Here is a 22776-nt window from a genome sequence, read left to right as displayed (position 1 = left end):
CCCCCACTTTCATGATTCGTCTTAACTAAAGCCCAACCCAGGGATTGCACCCGCACAAAGGAATTTATGACGAAGTGGTGGAACACAATTTGATGAAACACACAATTGGAGCAAACATCGGAGTCCCTCGCAAGAGAACCAATCACATGTATTGACCTTGCAAGATTTCAGAATTGAGTTGACACACCTAAGTGACTTTTTAACCTCGCATGCTCACGTACAACGTTAACCTTTTTTAAAAATGATGCACTTTGGGATATGTGGTTTACCTAGAGGAAATGGTCTTGAGGCAATGGGAGGCGTTAGGACCACGGGGGAATTGGGAGGGAGAACACAGGGGTGGAGGACTTTAAATAGCGTGGGCGGGAAACGATTTGTTATACCGGCTTGAGTAATCAGGATGAGGACGGGAGACGCTAGTAGTTCGTAGAAATGGGTAAGTGTCAGGGGGAATGAGCACTCATTTATGTGGGAATCTAAGTAACACGTAACAGTGAAAATAGACTTTACAATCTGCAGCATGTTGTTTAAAGTGAAGCCTAGCTCATGTGGAACAGTTAAAAACCTTGGTATAAAGCAGCGCGTGAAGTTTCACTAACGGAGGCATCGCGTTTGTAAACAGAGGGGTACAGGAGGGTTTCTGTTTTGTGATTACATTAGGTGGGAGAGAAACAAACTGACACTGCAAGCAGGAGAACTATTATGGTGAACATTTGGTTTCATACCCCGCATATTGATGATTAAGCACACGATGATTTTAGGTATAAGAAGGGTAAACACAGGAACACAGCGCATCAGGGAGAAATGTTATAATTATCGTGAGTTAAGTTCAGTGTTAAAAGTGCGTTGTAACATGGAGTCTTTTAGATACAGAATGTGATTAACTTGTTTGTATTGTTATTGATTTGTAGTGACCCCCGAAGAAGGGCACATGGAGGCCCGAAATGCATTGGGTTTTTTAACTACATAATAAACGACTACTTGTGAAGGACTTCTTGCATTTACCGCATTCTTTCATGAAGGCCTGGAATGGCACAGTTTGAATGTTAAAGATTGAAAATTGGCACATTACCCGATTGGTGGATTGAAACAATGACTTAAAATGTCAAATAAAAGCGTCAAGATATGGATAAAAATGGTTGCAAGGGGGCGTGGCCAAGATGGCGGAGTGAACGGATGTGTTCTGCCCGAGCTCCTGCGCCCGCCAAGGCCCTAAGCCCTAATCGCAGCTTCTCTCCCCCCTAGCCGAGCCTGGTGGCCGGGTGTGGGCGAGGAGATCCCCAGGTGCGGCAGAGCGAAGCTCCGGTCCCTTAGAGAGCCGCAGCACAGACGGCGGAGGTCTCGGCCGCTTGAGCACGAAGCGGCGGTGACGAAGCGGCCCGCATTGAGGACCCACCTGAGGCGGTGCCGGCCCGGAGGGCAATGTGACGAACCTCCGAACAGCAGAGAGACGGGCCTGGAGGGGAACGGCCGCGCGTTGGTGGCTTTTGCTGCGCCGGCCCCCGGGATTAGTGGTGCCCGACGCTTGGAGACGCAGAGGACCCCGGCCCCGCCCCGGAGCTACGCGAGGCCGCGGCTGCGGCCCAGCGAGAGACGAACAGAGGCCCGGAACACCGTCGGAACGAGGTGCAGGAGAGCCGGGCGCTCACAGAAGAGCGGTCGGCGGACCGACACCGGGAGCGCGCAGGACGGCACTCTGGTGAGAAGGAGTGCTCTGGCTCCGTTCCCGCCCCCAAATCTACCTGAGGCCGCGGCTGCGGCCTAGTCGGCGGTGGTCCGGAACCGGGACCGGACAGAGACAGTGCACAGCCCGGAGCGGACTTCTGGGAAATCGGGGCTTGGGCACGGGACGGACGGCTGACTCGGCAGGCCTCGAAGGGGGGCACATGCACGGAGACGGAGCAGGGCCCTGGCTCCCAACCCCCATGACCGGAAGAGGTGAGGAGGGGACCGGGTGAGCGAGTGTGGGTACCCGGAGGAGTGAAGACTCGTGGTGCGCCACACAGGGGTGATCCTACAATTTTCACGACGCCTACCCCCTAGGACACGGCTGGAGGGACGGATAGTGGCCCGGAACGCAGTGGCTGGACAGCACTAAGACGCCATTGTTGGGACAGGCGCGAGGGGGGCGCGGAGTGCCCCGGAGCATCGCGGAGTGACTGTGACCGATACCAGGGATTGAGGGGCGGTGGTAAGCCGCGACGCCGGCCAAGAGCGGGGCACCGGTCGAGGGGGCCCCCCCCCTCTACACCAAGGACTCGACACCAGAGGTGAGGAGTGGGCTGGGTGTGTGTATCGAAGCGCCGGGCCCCCGGTGGAGCCCCGGGTTGCCCTGAGGAGCTCGGAAGTCTGAGGCATTTCACACCACAGAGGCAGGGGAACCGAGGCAACGCCTGTTACCAGCTGGGACGGCGGTAGGGCAACCTGGGAAGAGCGCCGAGTGCCATTGGGCTCTTCCTGAGCAGCCGGAAGCCGGGGGCCCGAACGTGGGTCGCTGGACTTGTTGAGGACCGACCCACATAGCGCAGGCTCCCGAGGGTGCAGGCCGAAGGTACGGGCCTACCCAGGTAACGGATTAGCTGGGGACTGCCAGAGCTCACACGCGAACGGCGGAACAGGGGAGAAGATGGCCGGGCAGAAAGGCGGCAAAGGAGGCAATCGGACGCTCACAGACATGCTCAGTAAACCAGCCAGCAAAGGGGACAAGCCCTCAACTCAGTCAGGAGGTGCAAGCGGATCGCAAGGAGGGAACAGCGGTGAGCCTCCGGTCACCAGATCCTTTTTGGAGTCCTTGTTTGGGACCTTGCGGGACGACTTTCAGGAGTTGAAAAGGGAAGTGGCCGGTGAAGTACGAGAACTGCGCAGAGAGGTGGATGGTCTTGGGGAGAGGGTGGAAGCGGTTGAGAGCTCCACGCAAAGGCAGGACGATGAGATAACACACTTGCAGCAGGAGGTCCTCCGCCTCAGGGACCAACACATTGACCTCCAACTGCATAACGAGGATCTGGAAAACAGAGCAAGACGGAACAACATACGAATCCGGGGAGTGCCGTCCACGGAAGAGACTTCCGGCATTGTGGTCTATCTGCAAGAACTGTTCCGCACTGTCATTGGCGAGCCTGCGGAATTCCCCATCAGGATTGACAGGGCTCACAGAGTAGGCCCGCGACGACGGGCGAATGGACCTCCGCCGGACGTACTGGCTTTTCTTCCTGACTTCCCGCTAAAAGAGAGGATCATGTGTGAAGCGAGGAAGAAGCAAACGATAGTGTTCAGAGATCACCAAGTGGCACTTTTCCAAGACCTAGCTGCAACTACGCTCCAGAAACGCAGGGCATTCAAGATTGCAACGGACTTCCTAAGACAGCACGACACGCCCTATTCGTGGGGGCACCCCTTCCGCCTCATTTTCCGTTGGAATGAAGAGTCGCACCAGCTGAGATCTCTTCAAGATGTCTGCGAGGTCCTAGGGATCACGGCGGAGGAAGAGGAGTCGTCCACGCCCCGACGACGGAGGGCTTCAACTGACGGTGGCTGGCGGAGAGTCTCGAGACACAGGCCGCAGAGGGCCACGCAGAGACCGGACTCGCCGACAGTGAGATCTGGAATGGCGGACGCAATTCGAACTGCTACTGAGACCTCGATGGTCGAGGGAGAAGTAGCGCTGACCGCCTAACAGGACTCCGGGGGGAGATTGACAGTGCATTGTTGATAAAGCGGGCTTGGGGTGGAGGTGGGTGCGGGAATGCGAAGGCAGGGTGCTGGTGGCTGATCGCCCACGAAGGTACCTTACCACAGACCTGTCCGTAAGGGGCAGGCCTGGGACTCTTTGGACTACAAACGGTTGAGAGGGGATGGGTTGGGAGGCTCAAGTTGGGGGAAGGGGGAAGGGGATGCGGGGGTTGGGGAGTTGGAGTTCGGGGGCCTGGGGATCCGGGAGGGGGGAGTTCGGGGCGACTCAGTCCGGTGTCTGTGTTATGTGTGTTCAGCTGAACCGGACCTTACGGGCCGATTCACAGACGGGATTGGCACTGGCCACCTTCGCCTGCCTAGTGCTGAAAGGTTACATTGATCTGGTATGGCAGGCTTGAAAGTGGTGACTTTGAATGTGAAAGGCCTAAACAACCCTACGAAGCGAAGGGCAGTTCTCTCCCTGTTAGAAGCCTCGCAGGCGGACATCTGTCTGTTACAGGAAACGCACTTGTTGATGGGTGATTGCCATAGAATGCGGTCCCGTGCCTTCCCCACTCAGTTTTTTTCTTCCCACTCCACTAAAACGGCGGGAGTTGCTATATTGGTATCTAAATCCTTTAGGGGTGAGGCGCTGCACAAATTAGCTGAACAGAAGGGGAGACTGCTGGTGTACAGGTTCAAGCTGGGGCCCCTGCATTTCACGGTGGGGTCGGTTTACTGCCCAAACGAGCGTCAGGAACACTTCCTCCACACCGCGCTGATAGATGTCACTGCATCCCCCGATCGACATCTCATTCTGGGGGGGGACCTCAACATGGTATTAGATTCCTCACTAGACAGATCAGCACAGCGCTTTCCACAGTCTGGGGAACTCTCGGACACTATGAAAACACATTTGGCTGAACTCGACCTGCACGACCTTTGGAGAGGGCTTCACCCCACAGATAGGGACTACTCATACTTCTCACACGCGCACAAAACGTATGCACGGCTAGATTACTTGCTGGTCTCAGGCCCGGTTCGGGACATGGCCACTGCCTCGGAGGTCGGGGTCATCTCCCTCTCGGACCACGCTCCGGTCTCGGGTACTTTTCTGCCCCCATCGGTCCCTGTTCAACGCGGAGTCTGGCGCCTGCGGGACGCCCTTTTACACAAAAAACCTGTGGTGCAGCGTGTCACCGAGGCTGTGACTGAATTTCAGTTGCATAACGCTAACTCCGACACCACCCTGGCGACCCAATGGGGGGCTCTTAAGTCGGTCCTACGGGGGGAATTTATATCAATATCGGCAGCCGAAAATAGGGAAAGGAAAATTAAACGGGAAGAACTCACACACAAGGTCAGGGAACTGGAACAGGTGCATCGGCGCACGGGGGCTCCCAGAATTTGGAAACAGCTGAAAGCGGCGAGGAAGCTCCTGTCGTCTCTAGATCTGGACAGGGCTGAGTATGCGGCTCTCCGCTTGAAACACGCTTTTTACACAGGGGGGGATCGCTGTGGCCGGTTATTGGCAGCTAAGCTTAGAGTTGCACACCAATGCCGTCGGGTCAAAGAACTTGTGGTGCCTGATGGGCGCACAGTTACAGACGACGCCGATATAGCTGAGGCTTTCCGGCAGTTCTACTCCAAGCTCTACGCGGAGGACGGGGCGGCGACTGGGGACCCAGATGACTACCTGGACTCGGTGACTCTTCCGTCCCTAGCTCAAATTCAGACTGACTACCTGGACCGAGAGATTAGGATAGAGGAGGTTATCTCGGCGATCGCTAGGCTGAAACTCGGGAAGGCTCCGGGACCGGATGGTTACACCGCCCTCTTCTATAAGACGTTTTGCACCGCCCTAGCTCCGATATTGACCAAACTGTTTAACTCCTTTAGCTGTCCCGGCGCTATCCCGTCGGATCTTCTGCATGCCACGGTTTCGGTCATACCCAAACCGGGGAAGGACAGGGCTCAGTGTGGCTCGTACAGACCGATCTCCCTCTTAAACGTGGACCTGAAGATCTACACAGGGATCTTGGCTGCGAGATTGGCGCAATATCTCCCCGGACTGGTTGAAGCGGACCAGTCCGGCTTTATACCCGGCAGGCAAACGGTAGACAATACCAAGCGGTTGGTGCACGTACTGGAAAAGGCCTCCCGGATCCCGGGGGAAAGGATGCTCCTTTCAGTCGACGCCGAGAAAGCGTTTGACCGGGTGCACTGGCCGTATCTAGAACGGGTGATGGCTCGAATGGGCATAGGGGAGAAATTTAGGTGCATGGTCTTTAATTGTTATAAATTCCCGTCGGCGGCAGTACGAGTCAACGGCTGTGGCTCAAGGCGTTTCAAGATCGAACGCGGCACGAGACAGGGGTGCCCGCTGTCCCCTTTACTTTTTGCCCTCTACATGGAGCCCTTTGCCCAGAGAGTGAGACAAAATGCAGATGCTACGGGAGTGCGGATGGGGGGTTATACCCACACAGTAAGCTTGTACGCAGACGATGTCATTTTTGCGCTAGAGGATCCGCGGAGGGCCTTGCCTGCATGTATGGAAGAGCTCAGGGCTTTTGCGACAACGGCCGGGTTCAGGATGAATATGGGGAAATCCACAGCGTTGGATCTCTCCCTGACACCCGGGACGAGACTCGATTTGCATAGGCGTTACCCGCTGAGGTGGTCACGGGACCATGTGCCTTATCTAGGCATCCTACTGGCCCCCACACTGTCGGCGACGGTAGCGGTTAATTATGAGGCGTTAGGCAAGAAAGTGAAAGAGGAACTGGGGAGATGGAGCAAGGGGACGATATCGTGGCTAGGCAGGATAGCAGCGCTGAAGATGACCGTGCTACCACAGATCCTATATCTCTTCCGAGCACTTCCGCTACAGCCCCCTAGAGGTTGGATGCGGATGATGCAGACAGCTCTATCCCAATTTGTCTGGCAGGGCCGGGTGCCTCGGATGAAGAGAACACTGACGACCCTGGCGCCGGAGGCGGGTGGACTGGGTGTCCCTGACCTTCACAAGTACTTCCAGGCGTCACAGCTGAGGTACTTGGTGGAGTGGAGCAGATGGGAGTCGGACAAGCACTGGCTCTTCCAAGATCAGGCGGTGGCGGGCCGTCCACTGCAGGAGATACCATTCCTGCGTAGACAACACAGACCCCCGAACCTTTACGCCTCATGTGTTACTAGGGTCCCGCTGAGGGTGTGGGACGCTACCTGCGAACGGTTCGAGCTAACCACGTTCCCCTCCCCGTTCACCCCTATTGTGGATAACCCAGACTTCACGCCGGGGGTGGAACCGGGTGCTTTTGCGCATTGGCGAGAGAACGGCTGCAGGGAGCTTTTTCATATGTACGGGGAGGGCGGGGTCCTCCCCTTTGAGGCCCTTAAGGAGCGTTACCAGCTGATCGAGGCGGATAGGATGCGATATTGGCAGGTTAGACACTGGGCACTGCACCCTCAGGTACGGGATGCGGCAGATAGGAACCTGCTCCCCTATGAGCGTTGGTTGGCGACGCGCACTTCGGACGCGAAACTCATATCGGATCTATACAAAATGCTACAGCCTCCGTCCACACATATCTATAACCCCGGGAGGGAGAGGTGGAACAGGGAACTTGGGAGAACACTAAGCCACAAAGAATGGGAGCAGATCTCATACAGAGCGCGACATTCTGCATATCATGTGGGGCTCACGGAAACCTTCACGAAGGTTTCGACATACTGGTACCGCACTCCTGAACGCTTGCACGAAATGCACAGGCTCGTAGACAGTACATGCTGGCGCGCTTGCGGGCACATTGGGACTTTAACACATATCTTATGGGACTGCCCACTGCTACAGGACTATTGGAGGGAGGTGCTCGATGAAATTGATAAATGTTTTGGCATAGAAATACCTCGTTTCCCGGCCTATACCTTACTGGGCCTACCTAATGCCTTAATGTTTCCGTTGAAATCCCGGAGAGGGAGACACATAGCCATTGCCTTGGGCTCTGCCGTGCAGAACATTCTAGTACACTGGCGCACCTCCACGGTCCCCGCGATCACAGGCTGGTTGCACAGGCTGTGGCATGTACTGGGTATGGAGAAAATTTCACTTACACTAGCTGGGGAGGTCGACCAATTCACTGAGCTGTGGCAACCATTCCATACTTTATTAGCTACTGAATTCAGGGAGCTTACGTGCCCCAGGTATCTGAGACTCCTTAGGCTTACACCACCGATTACCTGAATGGACAGGAGGAAGGTAGAGGGATAGGCCAGTGGGTTGGGTACACGAAGAGAGAAGGCTTGTGAGTGTCTGTGAACCTTTCTTGCGCGGCACCGGACTGAGAGTTGGGGGGAGGGGGGAAGGGGCAGGTCGGGGGGGTTGTTGGGGAAGTTTGTTACGTTCTTCGTGAAGTACAGAGAGCTTGGTATTTGCTTCCCGGTCGACGTTCGACCGCAATGCTTGAGGATGCCACCTGTAACCGCTCTCGCTTGATTTAGACTATTGGACCACGACGGTGGCGGTGAGTTCTGAAGACTGTATCGGCAGTTAATTTGCTCTCTGGGAACTGTCTATTATTGCCCGACCTCTTTCATGCTTTACACTGCTATGTCTCTGTACTTCCTCAATAAAAAAATACTTAAACCTAAAAATGGTTGCAAAAGTCAGAATGGACTAAGGAGAGTGAATATTAAGTGCACGCAAATTCAGCGGCACAGAGCTGTGCATTTGGATACGGGGCTGCGAAGTCCTACTTCTCACATGTTTCTTAACCGATGGCAACAGGGCATGCCTTCAAATCTCATTTGCACGCAATTCAAGCGAAGGATGGATTAAATGGAAGAATAAAAAATGTTGGTTATACCTGGTGTGCATCCCCCACTTTCATGAGTCGCCACTATAATGACACCAGCCCCCTATCACATCTGCTTTGGTGATGTCCCAAACTTCAAATATAGGACTGCCAAATGCATTTACGTACCTATTTTATAAAAAAAAACGGAAAGCCATCATGATGGTTCTCTGCACGGCGAAGCGAGCCATCACCTCTAAATGGTGCACCAATTCCATGCCCAACCACATGGACTGGCTGCATAAGCCATGGGACAACATTGCATGGAAAAAATCATGGCCTAATAGGAAGTCATGCTACTCCAATGTCACAAGATATGGGGCTTATGTATCCATTTCCTAGTCAAGAATTACAGAAACCTACCTGCCCACACTGCCTCCGGATTTTGCGAGCCATGCACAGTGACAAGACAAAGGATCCACCCTTGAGGGAAAGCACTGAAGACATACCAGAGGTCTTGTGATCTCTCCCACAGAGACACTGCTTTCAGTAAGATAACATCACCCAGGAAAGATCCCTCTTACCTGGTTGTGTCCCCAAGCTCTCCCTCCCCCTCACCATCTCCCCTCCCAATCCCTTCCCTCCCTCCTGCTATATTGATCTCAGACTAGTTGGCCCTTCGTTCTGCACCTCACCAGCAGTTGGGTATAGGTATGATTATACTGAAGAAACTGAATGTAATAGATTTGAACCATAAACTGCAGTCTAGCTAGAGCACTGTGATGTTCCTGGCAGGAATCTATTCCTATCATATATGTGAATGGTGTAAATACACACTGCAGTCCACAAATGACATTTAAATTTCCATATCATAGGTGCACATAGGGCACCATTTTCAATGTACGTATAGGGAAGTTAAATTGGTCAAATAGAGAGTTGCAATGTACAACGCATGATTTAGAGGGAAAGACCAGGCACTTTATTAGTGCTTAGCAGTGGTAAAGAGCACACAGTCCTAAAGCCAGCAAAAATGATGTCCAGAAAAAGGCGAAAACACTTGGGTGGTGGCCGTAAGCACGCAGAAAGGGCAAATTTGCTCCAGAATCACCTATTCTCCCCTGTACTTCTTTTTGCTTTTTCTAAGTACGTACCAAAAGCCTTTTTGTCTAATGGATGTCACTTGCGGCATTCGTGCCAAGCCATTTGATGATGTAATAGATAACGTAATAGGAATAACAAACTCAGATATACTATTAGAAATTGCTTCAGATTGCCAAACTCAGCAAAGTGAAGAGTTATCCTCAGTGGCCTGGAAATCAGCCTTAAGACGAAACCGCTACAGTAATGACGGCCAAATCAGTGCCAGACCATGAAGCAGTCCTACACATATAGAAGTGCGACTGTATATCTCACTCACCTTACCTTCACTCCATGCATAAAGGTACAAGTTTGCTGAGACAAAATAGGAACAACCATACCCATCACAACGCATGATACCAAAACTCTTCTCATATAGGCCGTACTATGAATCCACATTTCACCAATCAAGAGTACACCCTTAGCTGCCGACCTTGGAGCTGGGGAACCAGGTTTGAGCCTCCACGTTAGTTCAGCATCCTGTGATTCTGTGCAAATCACTTAATCTCCCGGTGCCTACCAAAAAGGAATGTGTCCTTGTGTAAGGTAACTGGTGCTCATGTAAAGCACTCCAATACCTTTGTGTCAGGTTTGTGCTATATAAATCTGCAACAACAAAAAAAGCACAACCAATAGAGTTACGTGCTACCCTTCCAATGAAATGTGCTTCAGGACCTCGTCAGAAGTACTAGGAACTTCTCAAATGCCAATACAACAGCAACATAAGTTATAATATTGTCACTGCTTTTTAGCAAGAATCAGACTTCAAAGATAATTTCTGGGTGCGGCCATGATTAATTTTAAAAATCCTTCATAATATGTGTGAAAGGCGACCGGCTGAATTTGAGACTGTTCCACTGCCAAATGGTGCGATAATTCACCCACTATATCCAAATGAGTATAAGTCATGCTAAAAAACAAGAGAGGGAAAATGCATTTCAAACCAAGGCCCTCTCTTGCCCTGCCCTGCCTCACTATGGGCTGCCTAGTGCCAACGCAGGTACCCTTGCACCACAGTGCAATGGTGCTTGTGTAATAGTCATGATACCTTTTGTGAAGGAAGGGGTACCTGCTTGCACAAAAAACTGTCTTTGGAGGCTTATTCCTCTTTGTATCATGCAAAGAGGAAATAAAAAGGTGAAACAAAGACATTTCTCCTCCTTACTTCAGCCTCAGACAAGTGACCATTTTGGCTCAAATGCATGTCTACAAATCTTTGTAAATATGGATTTGCGTCAAAATCCAAGGGGTGGGTAGTATGGGAATACCTATGCACTAACCATGGAACACCTCCTTAGCACAAAGTAAGGTGGTGCATTTGCGTTGCTTTGTAAATACCAAAATGGATTCTATATCGGGTCTGCATCAAACTGATGTAAACTCCACACTGCGGTGCACATTTAAGAGGGTCTTGCACATTGCTTGCACCACACAACATGGTACATGCTTGACACAAAGCCTCAAGTCATATTTATGAAGCCACGCAAAGCCACATGGCATGGCTTTGAATGGTTTTATAAATATGCAAATCGCTGTGCAGCATTACTCTGCGCAAGGGAGGCAACCATCAGTATTGCAGTGAGTGTTCCCACGCAAATTCCATGTTTTTTTTTAATGCATTCCCATAATTACCAAACCTGGTAAACCTGGGATTGCATCAAAAAGATACACCTCTCCAGGTGAAGGCGTAACGAGGAGAAATATCTTTGTTTCTCCTCGTTTTTTGCTCTCTGTGTGCTGCCATCTGTAGCACCCACAGAAAGAGGAAAACGGCACTATGGATTGTTTTTGTGCAGGAAAGTGGCCCTGTCTGCACAAAACCAATCCTACCTACAACACAGGCACTCTTGCACCATGATGCAAGGGTCCCTACAAAGGCGCTAGGCTGCTGAAACTGCGCCAGCGCAGGGGGAAAGAACAGGAATGCACAATTTTGTAAAAATGTGCTAAATTCCTGTGCTTTCCTTGTGATGCATGAAAGCACAGAAAGGAAATTTGCTGCGCTGCCCTGTGCCACCTTTCCCATAAGTATGCCCCAAAATCTTTGTAAATCTGGGCCCAAATTTCTCTTTTTACAAAGACATAAATGATGCCAATTGGAAGACAGGTTTGAAAAGAACAAAATGATTAACTTTCTCCAAGTGGAACCTAAATTCCGTCACCAATTTTGATTTATATTCATCAATGTATACCCTCATTTGGGAATTCATATATCTTCTCAGTTAGCATACTGAGTTATCCGTGTTCTCATTAGTCTACCTGTAAAGTCATCGCGAGTTATTCAGGAGCGAATAAAGAATAACATAACATGTATTTGCAAAGCATACTTTCACCCAGGAGTATCTTGGCGCTGAATAATAGATGTTTATTGTTATCCAACTTAACGGTATTCACTTTGTCGACCTCAGAAGGATGAAAGGCTGAGTGGACCCGTCGCTGTTTGAATCTCTGACCATGAGGTCAAACACAGGCCCCTTCAGTGAACACATTAGACCACTCAGTCACATGACCCGGAAGTAAGCATCACAGTAATCAAGCCGTGGCAGCATAAAACGTGTTTAATTGTTCATTTCTGGTGAAGGGCTGTTGTTTCCCCACAAACCCTGTGTTGCAAATTCACATGCGTGCTCCCACTGTATGAGCTATCTTTGGCCTTGAAGGAGGAGCCGGCGCGCGGGCTTTTGATGGGAGAATGTACAGCCTGTCCATCAGTTCACGGGCCCTGGCTATCGCTGAGATATAGAATTCCACAAGTGTGTGCCTCTTAACCTGTGAGGGGCAGCAGGTCATTGGCATTGGGCGCAGGGGCCTCTCAGGCAGGCATTGCTCGCATTTCATCCACTGGTGCCAAATGCCTGTGAAATCTATCTGCATCCCTGACACCACAGAACCTATGTTCAGTGATGTCCTAAAGATACATCACCACACGTTTGACCCCATTAGCTGCAGTACATTTCACTTGTCTGCTATATGTTATTGGAGCTATGTGTGATTCGTATACAGTTCATTCCATATTTCTGAAGAGATCTCCAGTTTAGAGCCTGGATTCAGCAACGACAGTCAGTATCGGGGTAACAGGGAGGCAGATAGAAAACAAACATTGGCAAAGCCAGTAGATCTTGACAGTGAAACTCATCGGCATGATTCACAAAGGTAACTTACACTTTTGAGTGTACCACTTTTCGGTATTCACAAACTGCACTTTTGTAGTAACATGGGGCCAGATGGACAAAGCATTTTACCAGATGCAAACGCCCATCCGGCCATTTGTGACTGGTAAAATGCATTTTGCCTTGTACAAAAGGTAACTTGCTACCGAATCACATTTTAATTTTGCGATTCGGTATTAGGAAGAGGCGTGTTTAGGGGGTCCCTTCCTAATACCGACTAGCACTGGTATGTATAAATGTTTTGCGACCAGAATGTGGTCGCAAAATATTCATGGTTTACCGACTCCGTAGAGGATGCAGTAAAATATTCGCAAACCGGAAGGGGTCCCTAAGGGGCCCGTTCTCCTTTGTTAAAATGGGAGAAAACATTTTTTAAGAGCAGGTAGTGGGCCACGAAACACTGCCTACTCTTAAAAAAAAGAAAGAAAACTTTTCATTTTTATTTTTGTAAAGATGCACAATGGGTTATATGACAAAAACAATTGCTTTATTTAAAAAGCAATCTCAGACATGGTGGTCAGCTGACCCCAGCAAGCCACCCTCCTGTGATTGTAGCCATTCCCAATGGATCACCAATTGCAACCTGCCTCATGGAAACGATGAGGCAGGTTCATTTGCAACCCATTTGGGAATCGTTAAATGTGTCTCAGACAGATTAGTTCGTTTGATTTTGTGAGTCTCTAATTATGAGTCACAAAAATCGCAATTAGGTCCTTGCAAAATCAAATGGTCGTACATCTGGCCACTAGACTTTTTTGGTAACATACATTTTTGCACTAAGTCTGGCGCTACTCATTGCCAGCGCAACTGGAATTATGCAGCAGGGGAGCACCAAATGATGTGACAGGGTTGACTAAATTATGCGGCAAAAAGGACAAATTACACCGCATAATGCAGCACATTCTTTTATAGTATTACTTCATTATTTTGTAATTTTTACTCATAGTTATACTTTCTCTGCAAAGATTTCACATCATTAGTACCAGTTTAACAACCAAATACAGGATTTAGCAACGAAAAGATAACCAGTTAGCCTTTATGATAGGTTTGCCACTGCACACCAACACATGCTGCCTCGGTTTTAGTACATTTTGATCCGCTTGAGCTAGAAATAAAAGATTTTTTGTTGAAATCTGCAGACTGTGTAGCAGATGATGGATTATGTGGCAAATGCAGCAAATTCATATTTTATATGAAAAAAGCCACAGTGGTAGAATCGCATAATTCCAGTGACCCTTTCTCACTTTGCAACAGGATTCAAGCTAGCCTGGCTGATGAGGGCTGTTAGCCTGAAACCGGTCCCACAATGCTTGTTTCCGGTCCAAGGAAGACATGGCATGGCAGTTCGGGCTGGACTGTTCCCATGAGGCACAGGGTCAAGACTGATTTGCATACAGCTGTGTCTGAACTGGGGTGGCGAAGTGAGCTAAAAACAATGATGGATTCAACCCTGATTTGGGACTGGGGTGAGTCTCTGAAAAGTTTCTCCGCCCCGTCCATCATATCCTTGTGTTTGCTTTGTTCACACTAAGTTGGCAGGGCATGCCCATACATGGGTCCCTTACTCACTTTGCCACTGGATTCAAGCTAGCCTGGCTGATGAGGGCTGTTAGCCTGAAACCAGTGCTAGGATGCTTGTTTCCAGTGCAGGGAAAACATGGCTTGGCAGTTTGGGCTGGACTGTTCCCATGAGGCAAAGGGTCAAGGCTGATTTGCATATAGCTGTATTTGAACTGGGGTGGCGAAGTAAGCTAAAGAACAATGATGGATTCAACCCAGCTCTGTGACTGCGGGAGAGTGTCTGAAAAGTTTCAGCACTCCAGCTATCATCTCCTTGTGTTTGCATTGTTCTCCCTAAGTTGGCAGGGTATGCCCAGAAGTGGGTCCCTTGCTCACTTTGTCACTAGATTCAAGCTATCCAGGCTAATGAGGGCTGTTAGCCTGCAACCGGTTGCAGGATGCTTGTTTCCGGTCCAGGGAAGATATAGCTTGGCAGTTCGGGCTGGACTGTTCCCATGAGGCACAGGGTCAAGACTGATTTGCATATAGCTATGTCTGAACTGGGGTGGCGAAGTGAGCTAAAGAACAATGATGTATTCAACCCAGATCTGTGACTGGGGGTGAGTGTCTGAAAAGTTTCAGCTCTCTGGCCATCATCTGTGTTTGCTTTGTTTGCCCTACGTTGGCAGGGTATGCCCAGACGTGGGTCCCTTGCTCACTTTGCCACTGGATTCAAGCTATCCTGGCTGATTAGGGCTGCTTGCCTGAAACCGGTCCCAGGATGCTTGTTTCCGGTCCAAGGAAAACATGGCTTGGCAGTTCAGGCAGGACTGTTCCCACGAGGCACAGGGTCAATACTGATTTGCTTATAGCTGTGTCTGAACTGGGGTGGCAAAGTGAGCTAAAGAACAATGATGGATTCAACCCAGATCTGTGACTGGGGTGAGTGTCTGAAAAGTTTCAGCGCTCCGTCAATCATTTCCTTGTGTTTGCATTCATCACCAAACTCTGGCACTGCAACTCCCTACCATGGAAAATAATGGCAGTAGGGTCTTACTACAAAAGTGTAATTTACTACAAAACTATAAGTTACTTCAAAGGTGCAGTTTGGATCACTGAAAAGGAGTGCACTTACTCAACAGTGTAAATCACTACAAAAGTGCAGTTTGTGAATAGCACTGTGTAGTAAGTTTTACAGTACTACTGTAGTACAACAAACAATAAAAGTATGTGCTATTTGTGAATTAGCCATTTAGGTTTAGCAATACTTTTTTCCTTCAGGAGAGACTTATGGAGGTGGTCAAGAAGAGGAGTAACCTTTGACATCAGAAGTCGATTCAATCATCCAGTCAAATCACAGCAAGACCAAAATGCTACTGAGCAGAACTAACACAAGAATAAGAAGGAAAGCCATTGAATCAGGAACAGATAGACCACAATGCAATCTGATAATGAGCAAGGGGCTAACTCAAAGCCCGCGGTAAGTGTATGTGATGTTTACGAGATGAAGGGGGTAATGGACCCAGCTTTTTTACCTTCCTGCGGGCCATGAGGATCATTATGAAAGTATTTGTCCTCAGCAATGGGAAACCCCTCCCAATTTATTTTATGACTGAGAAGTGTGCCAGGACAATACAAAATATTCATTGTTTGTTAGGAATAAAGTTCTTTTATTGGATTCAGAGTAATGAGAAGACTGTTTCCTTCAGAGTGTTTGAGAACTCAAAGGAACAGAAAACAAAATGTTTTGTGGCACAGACTACACGTGTTTCGCCCCCTATAATTACCTGGGCCGACAGAAAGTTCATGACCAACAATCCAGAATTAGAAAACGCGAAAAAGCTTATAAAAACCCTTTATCATTAAAAAGGTATCCCAACCTTGTACACTACTATGCCCTGATGAAGCCCCATGGCTGAAAGGCCGACAACATGGAGAGAGAGGGACAAAATCTGCACAGCAAGGTCTGAAGTAAGCTCTAGAAGAAAACATCATCAATTAAAAACACTGTAAGATAAAATTATTCCTGGCTGGGCTGAACAAAAGCATAGGCTAGAAAAACATCGACTCAGGAGGAGGAAAATAAGATACACAATAACTATATCTTTACTATCTACTATCTTTCTACTGTTGATATCTATGGCTATTGGCAATATTATGATAGAGATTATGTCAATAGCAGAGCACTTTAACTGACTTGTGTGTTCGTTTCTCTTTTCTCTCTCATTTACCTTTCAGACATTCCAAGTATTACCTGATATCACCTCCCAGGAATACTGGTTTTGTATCTTTTCTTTCTTTACACTATATATTTCAGCAGCAGCAATTGTAATATGCTACCTTTTTGGTCCTGAAGAAAGCCACCGATACAGAATACTGATCATATGGCTGAAACATGTCGATCTTTTCCTAATAGTAGTTATAAATCCATACTACTTTTTTGAATTGCTTTTTAATCCTGCAAGGGAGAGCACGTGAATAAAATCCGTTTTGTGCATCAATCTAGGCAGTTTTAACTTTCACTTTATATAAATCTTTTCATCACATTACTCCTTTTGTGCTGCACCCTCGCTACACCTTGAGCCTTACATATGGGATTTTAGCATCCTATCCCCATAGTTATACACTAATGAAAACATCTCTGAGTTCCTTCCTCACAGTGAAGAAGTACTAGCTCCCAGTAGGACTAGGTTTTCCTACTGGTAAAGAGGAACCCATACGATGAAGCATGTCACCTACGGGTGAGTGAGGGTTCTAGTCCTTAAGGGATACTTCCCCCTTATCTTCTTCTTTTAGATTACACTGAAAATCTTGTTTAGTGAGAGAGTTTGGACATAGATCACGCTCTTCTGCCTATTATAGACCTTACAGTGCATTGCTCAGATCCGAGGAGATAGTGTGTTGTTTAAACAATAAAGCCATCCAATCATAAGCAAGAGGCTGAACTAATCCCCACTCTAAGTATATGCAAAGTATTGGAGTAGGAAATTTGCCTTTTCTGCATGGTCACAGAGGGTTTTTGCCTTTTTGCTGAACCTAATTAATTTCTTACAACTGAAGGCAATATGTCCAAAACAAGTGTGAGAAATCAATAAAGAAAAAGAGAGACAACAAGAGTAAAAGACAAAGTGGGAAAAATAGAGAGGGAAAAAGGGAAGGTGCAAAAGAGTAGTAAAATAGTGAGGGTGTAAAAGGAAAGAGAGAGAGTGATATCATCAGTGAGAGAGGTATATATAGAGAGAAAATCAAAGAGGGATAGATAATTTCAAGAAAGTAGTCCCTCTTAAAATTTTCATAGTAAGACTAATTTAGCATATCAGAGAAATGTACCTGCCGAATCAAAATAACACATTTATAAGGATAGGATTAGCACAATGCCAAACATGCCGAGCTAGAAAACTGGCACATTTCAGCAAAATCTTAAGCATTAGATTAGATAGTGGTATCCATGATAATCTACAAATAACAAAGCCATTTTACCATTCAGGGCACAGTGATACATCTTTGGATTGATGAAACACCATTAAGGACAACCTGGAATAATCCTATGCATAAGTATTATGCTAAAAAATAAATATTTGAGATTGCAGATTCAGGGCCTTATTACGGCTTTGCACAAGCACAGCACCACCAAAGCCGTGCATAGTCTGCCCGCCATGTTACGAGTTCAACTTGTGTCTGGAGGGTTGTACTTTTGCCGTTCCTATGGTGGTGCCCTGAAAACGGACACCACAATGGGAACGCAAAAGCGGTTCTACACGGCATGGACTGTGAAGTCCATGCTGTGTTTGAACTTGGCATGCATGCAAACAGGGGAGCACATGTTGTGAACTGCTGATGGATGCCCATGGCAGCGGGGGAATGGGGGCGCTGTGGGGCCCCCTTTGTTCCCCTACGGATAGCCTTTTCATGGCAGGCTAACTGCCATGAAAAGGCTGGTGGTGGGGAAACTCACTCAGAGTATGCTCAATGGACCACGGCGTTCCTGCTTTGCATATTTTGTACTCCTGTCCGTTGCGCCACAGCCAGGGAATGGTGGTTCCTTGGCTAAGCCAGTACAGCGATGGCAGTCCAAATGGCTGCTTCATAACACAACAGCCGCAGGACCACCACCGCTGCACCACTACGAGTCCCGTGGTCAAAGACCACCAGACCCGTAATTTGGCCCTTAGATTTTACTCACATTTTGGCAACGGGACTTTGATTGATAAAGTACATCAGCAACTCACACTAGATCAGAATAGCCTCTACTTTGTTTAAATGAAGTACTGTTTCCACTTAAAACTTTACTGGTAGTTAAATTGAGCACCATATAACTTTTACAAAAGTGAATCAGGATTGTCTTCAGTACTCCAATACTACAATATTTCTATTTCACATATGCATGCTGTACACATAGTCAGTCTGCATTGGATACATTTGAGTGCCCTTTACTACATACTTTGTTTTCTAAATTGATCTAGTAATGTGGAGAGCATTATCTTGGATGATGCCATCAGTGATGTCATTTCCGATGTTGTCTGTAATGTCATCAATGATGTTATTAAATAAGTCATGAGTGATATATGTGAGGTCATAAGCAGTGTATGGCTGTGGTGCAAGTTATAATTAGCTCATTGAATTTTAACTGGTGAATTTCAGGGGCTTTTCATTTTTAAATGTTAAATTGTGTGTGACTCACTTAATTATAATGTTACTCTAACCTTTAGATTGTTTTGAGTAGGCCAGGTGTTTTTTCTATGCCCTACTATGACACCATTTTCACCTTTGTCTTTTTAGTGAATTTCGTTTCTGTATTAACCTATTACCATACTTGACCATAGGCTGTACAAATGAGAGCTAAGAATTCCTGATTTTTCTTTTATTTTAAAATGGTCTTTTTAGCGGATATTTTCATCTAACTATAACGCCACTTTAACCTATGTTTTCTTTTCAGAAAAATTCTTAGTATTTTTAAGATAATGCAAGATTTTATTACAATACATAATTATTCCAACCCCCGCCACGCACAGTGTTTGGACATGCATGTGGTGGAGAATGATGCAGGGACCAACGCTCTGATGGTGACCTACTCCTTCTGTGCATGGCCTTCGGCCATGCCTGCACCCAACCCTACACGGGCTGCCAAACCTTCGCCGTGCATGAACCTTTTAAAAAGAATAAATATTTGAAAAGTTATGTGAAACAGGTCGACCTGACTAAAAGGTGTTGTGGACCAGTAACATATCCACAAAACACTAACCCTTTAACCTTATCACTATACAGTTTTTTCCATATGAAATGTTCCCTCACAGGATATGAAATAATGTTAAATGATATGCCACTGTCAATACCCAGTTTCCCTCCTGGTGGAGGTTGTTGAATCACTTGGAGAACAGGACACTCAAGTGATAGAACTGATGATGACATAATCCACCAAAACACACCAGTGGAGTTAATATACACTACCGGCTGTGAATGTGTGGTTGAGGGTCTCCAAAACAATTTTCCTTGAGACTCTGGTACACAGACTTATGTGGTTCATTCCCCCCTTTCTTTTTTTTTCTCCACATCCAAACTAATAAAACTTTATTCTGCAAAGTGGACTTGAAAGGTCAATTTTATTCTTCATGTCATGGTGGAAAAGGCTCAGAAAATCTACCTCTACATGCATTTTCCTTCATCGTTCAGTTTTGTACAATAGTTTCAGCAAGCAGAGCCCAATCAGACTCACCTTACAAAATGTAAACAAAGGACTTAGAACTCTCTCTGCCTAGTGCAGCCGGCCATACTTCCCTTCATAGTTCGACTTACAGAACTTTTCTTATTATATTTTTAATTATCCATACAGTGAGAGCACAGTCCCAAGAGCTCGAGTATTATTCTTTGATTAGATGCATTCTGCTGTGTGGTGCATCAGTCTACCTCCTACGGAGAGTTCATGTGTAATCCATGGGAGACTGGGGTACTAATTTAAATTTAAACAGTGTATTCAGCCATCACGCATTCAATTAGTGATATCAAATATGCATGCTATACACAACTCAGGTTTTGAGTATTATTATTTTGACTGCATAATAATGTTTCATTGTTTTTTGTCCCCTCTCCCATATGGGTTTGATCCTAATATGGCTACATATGACATTTTAAAAGTTGGTTTTAAATGAGGGCATAACTCTAAGGTGGCTTGCTTTCGAATTCTTGTTAGATCAATAGAAAATGAGCTAATGCTTGTTTTGTGTTGTCATAGATTTTGTGAAACTTTCTTCTTGGTGGAGCTGCCAGTCCCTCGCCAATATACAAACAAGCATTGTTAAATGCCAATGTGCCTGGCTTTATAGGAATGTTGTAAGTAGATTGCCTGGGGTTTCATATGTATTTGTATGAAAGCAAAGTACTGTAGGATAATATTGGTATAAACTGCCAGTTATCTGTTGCACCATCAAGACAGATATAAAGATTCATGTAGGTCAATAACTGCCCTCCTCCCTTCTGTGCTGCTGCCAGCGACCCACACAATGAATTATCTAGTTATATAACACACTTTAATAGCACTACATTGTCATGTGTGTGCCCCTAAACGTTCACGCACAGGCAGCTGGATAAATAAACAAAATGATCACAGTTGTGGCTGGGCAAGCATTTTTTTTGTGGAAGCACACAAAATCTGCCCAATCAAAACCTACTCATGACTTCCAACATGTGGGCAGAGCCAAAGCCCCTGTCCTGCAGATTTTCTGACGACAGGCCATATGAAAGCTAGAAGCAGAACAATTGTTTTTACCATAAAAAGCATGCATTGTCTTGGAAAACACTGGTACTGAAAGGAACTACTTTATGCATGGATGAGCTACTTGTGAAAGAGTGTAATGCCATTACTCACATGAAGTTAGCCAATGGCTGAAGTATTGCTCACCCACTGCACCATGCAGATTGTTGTAGTGGGTGGAAGAAAAATGTGAATGACAGAACAACATACCAATGAATGATGAGGGCTTGGTGAAAGGCAATATAAGTATGTATGTAGGGTGTGAGGAAAGATGGCAGGTGAGGAAAAGATAAAAGGAACGGCCTGGAAGAACAATATACATATTCACCTATTCCTCCTTTTCCCAAACACCTTTCCTTTTCCCCATCACCTACCTCCTTTCTTCAATCCTATTTCCCTTCAGAGCCACTGGTGTCCGCACAGAGTGGCAGGGTACTAACTACTACAACCAAAAACAAATACAAAAATAACGTACCTGCCTGTCTTGCCGGATTGCCGCTCTTCTCCTCACCAGCACAGACTCAAAAATCCCCTGCAGCCAATCCTGGTGCTTCTCTCATTCATGAGAGCAGTGTCAGGATTGGCCTGAGCACCCTTGATTGTGCTCCCAGGGAGACTGGGAGCCTGTGACTTGTGTCTCCAACCCAGTAATGCAGCTGGGGTTGCAGAGAGCATCACTGCACATTATGCTTTGGCCGATCTGAGGCGGCCGGCCAAACCGTCATCTGCACTGAATCCCAGTGTCCACCTCTCTTCCTCCGTGACTGCCCACTCTCCCCCCCACCCACCCCCACACTCCCCCATGATTACCCCACCCACAAGACTCGCTTGGGAGAGGGAAAAAATTATAATAAACCTGGTTTATTATCATTATATTTTTCATTTTTTTGCAGCAGCTGCAGGTGGGGGGGGGGTGACGCTCCATCCCAATAGCGGAAGAGTTGCAGCTGCTTCCCTTCCTCTGACCTCAATTTGTGTTTTTAATCCACCTCTTGATTTCACAACCAAAGTTACTTCAGTTGTCAAATCTTGTTATTTTTGACTGTTTATAATTTGTGCGTTTACGTTATCATTCCCTTTTCATTGACTAAACAAACTTCCACTCCTACTACTAGTTCTGCCTTTTTCACTCCCTCAACCCATTCACATAACTTTTCTCGTCTGTGGCTGTCACTTTGTAGTGTAAACCCAGCTTTTGTGTGCTCTCTATTTAAAGGCATTCACTCTCTTGCCCATCTTTGGTGCCCCATGTGGGCTCCATTATTTCCCTACATACTGTACCCAGAAAGTACCCTCTGCTTCTTTATGTTTGCTGTTAACCCAAGTCCCCCCTTGATCCAACTTTTAATCATTTTTTTCAGAATCCCAAGCTTTGGAAGGTGCTGCCTTTATTATCTTTTGACAAAATGCAATCAAGTCTAACTCCGTACTTGTGTGTAGATAGATAGATAGATAGATAGATAGATAGATAGATAGATAGAGAGAGAGAGAGAGAGAGAGATAGATAGATAGATAGATAGATAGATAGATAGATAGATAGATAGATAGATAGATAGATAGATAGATAGATAGATAGATAGATAGATAGATAGATAGATAGATGGATGCATACATTGATGGATAGGTAGATAGATAGATAGATAGATAGATAGATAGATAGATAGATAGATAGATAGATAGATAGATAGATAGATAGATAGATAGATAGATAGATAGATAGATAGATAGATAGATAGATAGATAGATAGATAGATAGATA

At 47.0% G+C, this 22776-nt stretch overlaps 1 long non-coding RNA gene across 2 annotated transcripts in view; it reads left to right on the top strand.

Annotated features, from left to right (window-relative positions):
* The window catches only part of LOC144761574 (uncharacterized), a 152546-nt gene that overhangs the window by 29052 nt on the left and 100718 nt on the right, over positions 1-22776 (top strand). The window contains exon 2 of one of the 2 annotated variants that reach the window (XR_013595794.1): positions 15551-15749. The exons of the other annotated variant lie outside the window; for it this stretch is intronic. This is a non-coding gene — a long non-coding RNA (uncharacterized LOC144761574). The remainder of the gene's footprint in view (positions 1-15550; positions 15750-22776) is intronic. 2 annotated transcript variants of the gene reach the window in all.

This window comes from Lissotriton helveticus, chromosome 6 (genome assembly GCF_964261635.1).
Source record: "Lissotriton helveticus chromosome 6, aLisHel1.1, whole genome shotgun sequence".
Lineage (NCBI taxonomy): Eukaryota > Metazoa > Chordata > Amphibia > Caudata > Salamandridae > Lissotriton > Lissotriton helveticus.
The sequence above is the reverse complement of the archived record's forward strand: the minus strand, read 5'-3'. Positions and strand labels throughout refer to the sequence as shown.